The following is a 4,298-nucleotide window of genomic DNA, read 5'->3' as shown; positions in this document are numbered from 1 at the left end:
CTCTCCTCCCTCACTTCTGGGACATAGCTGGCCATGATGGGCATGTCTGGGCTTGGAGAGTTCTGCCTTCCTCTTCACCCCAGTTCTCCTGTATGCCTGTCTTTAAATGTGTCCTTTGTATGGGCACAGCCATCCTGTGAGAGGTGGTCCATCCTAATGAGCTCACTAGACCTCTATTAAGACCTTTCCTTTGTCTATAAGATCACACTGATGTGCTTGGGATTGAGACCCCAGCACTTGGATTTGAGGGGATATGATGTGACTCCTCATACCGTACAAAGGCGCTGAGGAACACACTGGAATGTTCCTAGGATGGAAGGAAGGTCCTCATAGCTGCTGGGGGTGGAGGGAATCCAGGGGCGAGGAGAGCAGACTGCCAGGGTAGGAGCCACAGCACGTGGGGCCTCATGAGCCTGCGAGAACTGTGACTCTGCTGTGCTTGGGGAAGGAAAGGCCCAGGAGACCCTGGGCTGGTTGCCTCAGGGACCTTGTCCCCACCCTCACAGCCATGTGGAAACAGAGGCTCTGCGAGGTGTTGAGAGCCTGCTGAGGTTCCGGGCCATGGCTCTGCATCTCCGCCTCTCCCCCACTCCAGTAAACAGGGACCCCCCCTCTAAGTACAAGGATAGAAGTGAAGATGGATTGCCTGTGGTCAGGTCCCATGTAGTCATGGGCTATCTCTCTATGCCTTGGCACCTCCTCAGCCGTGGAAAGATGTGACAGTAACCTAGCAGGTTCTTTGAGGTTTGAATTCTGTGATCCCTGCATGGTTCCATCCCAGGCCCTGGCAAGCACAGGGAGCGCACCCGTCACAGAAGTCCCTGCTCTCCTTTGTTCTTTCTGTAGGCTCTGGGCAGGGCCCAGGGCATCTGCTGACAGTGGAGGCAGTGGTGTGGGAAGGGCTGCAAGGAAGGTGCCTCCCAAAGGCTTGGGGAAGACACCTGGCAGGGCCGTCCAGGGTGGCCCCGGGGCCAAGGCCAGGTTGGTTAGCACAGATCTGCCCTCAGCAGGCCTAGAGTAACATGGGGGATCTTCAGAGCATGGGCAGTGATGGGGCCGGGACCTGAGGGGTGGGGTGGGGGTCGGGGGGAAGCCAAGCCCAGGACTGTGCCTGTCTGTGCAGAGAAAGGACCAGAGGCAGGCTATTGGGCTGCAAAGCCAGGGGGACCCACGTTCCCTCCTCAGTGCTCCCAGAGTTTCAGGGCCCTCTGTCTTGGAACTCACCAAGTGCCTCTCTCCACCTGTCCTACCCTCCTTCCTGACTTCCCCACAGACTGCATGTGATGGACGGGTCCTCTGGGTCACCATGCCCCTGTCAGCAGACATTGTGGAGATAGATGGAAAGATCCAGCCCTCTGTGACCCCCTCTTCTGTGTTACCAGGCTTGCAGGATGCTGGGGCACTTGGGCCTCTGTCCAGACCAGGGCATGGTGTTGGACATGGTGCCTAGATCCTAAATACAACTATGAGGGCAGAGCAACAAGGGCTGGTGTTCAGCTTGTGGAAATCTTGTACTTGTCTTTGGGTTTGGTGTCATGTGTTTGCAAGGCCCTTGGCAGGTGGAGTGACCCTGATTTCCAGTGGGCCTCTTGGGGATGCCCCAAGATTGGGAGCTGGAGACACTCAGCTGCTGATCAGAAACTTGTGGCATCGTCGGTGGACCCAGGAGGAGCCCCTTCTGCTTCAGGGTGCATGACTCATGGAAGCTGACACTCCCATCATCAGGAGCCAGACGGAGTCTTCTGCTGTGTGACAGGCAAGGCCCAGGGACCCATCCGTCCTAGGCTGGCCTCAGCGCATGGCTTGGGAGCCACACTCTTGACTGAACGTGTGAAATGCTGCCGCTTCAGATGAAAAGGGACCATGGGGACCAGACTGAGGCCTGCTTGGGGCATGGGCTTCCAGCCTTATTGGGCTCACCCAGTGCCGTGTGTGAATAGCATAGACAGACAGAACACCGACTCACGCTTCTCATTCGATTCTTCATTTACTCCCATGTTGTTTTTGCAGTCATGATAGCCCATGACTCCAAAACAACAAAGTTTTGTTGTACTTTATTAGAGCTAGAAATAGATTTTTGCTTACAAGAGAATGCTTTTGTGTGTCCCTAGCGACCTGGCAGCTCAGGGATTGGGATTATCCTTGAACTGCTCACAGAGGGCACACGTGTAATCTGAGCACTCCTCCTCCTTCTCATCCGCCTCAGGGGCCTCACTTGGGGCCACAACTAAAATGGCCACCTTCACGATGGAATCATAGGTGTTGTACAAATTCATCACCGAAACATAATCTGGGTACCTTGGGGGGCTCTTGGGCAGTTGCCCTGCACTGTCCCTTCCAGCAGTAGCCGGGGATACAGACATGGAATTGCTGGACATACCCTCTCCACTGGGGCCACCCAGCCCCCTGGGGAGATGGTTTTCCTTGGCCTGCCTGGCTACACTGCCTATAAACCAAAGGCCACAAAACAGAAATGAGCAACGGCCGGTGATTCTGTGAACATTTGGGGCTCCCTTCTGGACCTTCTTGTCAGCCTCTTGGGTGGACTCATTGTGACGAAATCGAGGAGAGTATCTGGTGACTACCACTTGCTTCTTTCTCTTTGGGGCCGCTGTCGAGCTGGTGGCGGGCTGAGCAGCTGTTCTGGGGTCACCTTTCCTCTAGATGTCCTGCAGGAGCAGAGGCTTGTCTCTCTGAAATTTGGAGTTGCGATAGATCTGAAAGGAAATGAATCACTTTAGCCACCGTGGGGGAGAATGGCCATTGCTCGCCGCCCTCCTCCCCACCACCGTCATGGCCTTGGTTAAGTATGGAGATAAGGTCTCTTCATTCCTGGCAGGTTATGAGGCCCTAGCAAGTGCACTCCCTAGAGCTCCCCCAGTGCTGGCTGTACTTGATGTGTTACTGGTGCTCCCTGACGTCAAGTGGCCCCTCAGGGTCTGGAGTCACCCCTGTGGATCCTGTCTAGGGGATGGCAGAACAAGACAGGCCCTGCTTTCTCTTCTTTCCTTAACCACCCTCTCATGAGAAAAATGCTCTCCTGGGAAATGAAACCTGTCCAGCACTCAGCTCATTGAGTCTAGTCTCCCCAGGGCTCTCTACATTACCATCATCCTCTTCTTCCCTGCAGAGCAACCTGAAGGGCAGATTTTACTGAACATACAGGTTCAGTTTGTGAATGAAAGTCTTGATGCTGTCTGTCGAAGATCCTGTCTGTGCCCCTATGCTGGAAGACCTCCATCTGGAAGAGATCTGCCTCGATGACCACCATGTCTCCCTCATCGTTCCAGTGCACAGAGGTGAAGGCCGCATTCTCCACGATCATCCAGAGCTTCTTTGGGAAGGACAGCCTGAGGAAGGCATTGTTCTCTTCCTCATTGGCTGTTTCTGGGTTCAGGCCCTGTCGGGGTGGGTTGTTGGGAGCCCAGATCTGGACTTTCAGGTTGGTCCCATAGCTTCTCCAAAGCCTCCCCTGAATCCACGTTTGGATCTGGGGAGACCTGCTGTGGCCTCTCCATCAGTTGATGGGGCCAGCGGGGCTGTGCATGTCTCGTGGGAACTCTGACTAACCATGAAGCCAGTCTAGCTCAGGAGTATTCACCACCCAAGCAGTGAACACACATGGCAGAAGGGCCTCAGACCACGGTCAGGGTACCCAATAAATACTGTCTGAGATTCTAGAATCTCGGCTGTGGGCCATGCAGCCAATTAAGTGGTCGGCGTCCTTAATTCCTTTGTGATATCACAGAGGTGATGTGGAGAGGCAGTCCTGGCCCAGTGCTGGGGAGCGGGGGATGGGAAAGGAGATGTGATCCCCAGCTTGTCTCTTCACTGAAAGTACAGAAAAGTATGTTTCAGGTTTCCTGAAAAGGCTTCCATCTGCTGCCAGGCTCCTTGTTTCAGGAGGCCAGGCCCTGGATGGGTTGACAAATGTGCTCCTGGCTTCACCCCCCTCCCTAGTAATGGGCAGACCTGTGGCTGGCTGTTCAGAGCCAGGCCCTGGTGAGTCCTAGCTCGGCCAACACTGAGAGAGACTCCAGGAGTCAGATGGGAGCCTGGCGGCTGTCCCTCCCAGGAGATGGGGTCCATAGTGTCCTGGTTGGCCTAGCCTGAGTTGGTGGGTCCCCCATCCTTCCTCCTCTTCTGGCTTTGGCCTCCTCCATTTGGCGCTGCTAGTTGGTAGGTTGTGTTCAGATGGCCCCAAAGTCAGGAGTCCTATTGTCCTGCCCCTGCCGCCCCTCGGGTTGAATTCTCCCCAGAGTAGGGCTGTGCTCAAGTACAGTGGGAGCAACCTCACA

The 4,298-nt window shown here is 55.2% G+C and overlaps 1 pseudogene; it reads right to left on the bottom strand.

The window, feature by feature from the left end:
* Positions 1 to 2,123: 2,123 nt before the first annotated feature.
* Positions 2,124 to 3,573, bottom strand: LOC121818370 (heat shock transcription factor, X-linked member 3-like; annotated as a pseudogene).
* Positions 3,574 to 4,298: the final 725 nt, after the last annotated feature.

The sequence above is a fragment of the Ovis aries genome, chromosome X (assembly GCF_016772045.2).
Source record: "Ovis aries strain OAR_USU_Benz2616 breed Rambouillet chromosome X, ARS-UI_Ramb_v3.0, whole genome shotgun sequence".
Lineage (NCBI taxonomy): Eukaryota > Metazoa > Chordata > Mammalia > Artiodactyla > Bovidae > Ovis > Ovis aries.
The sequence above is the reverse complement of the archived record's forward strand: the minus strand, read 5'-3'. Positions and strand labels throughout refer to the sequence as shown.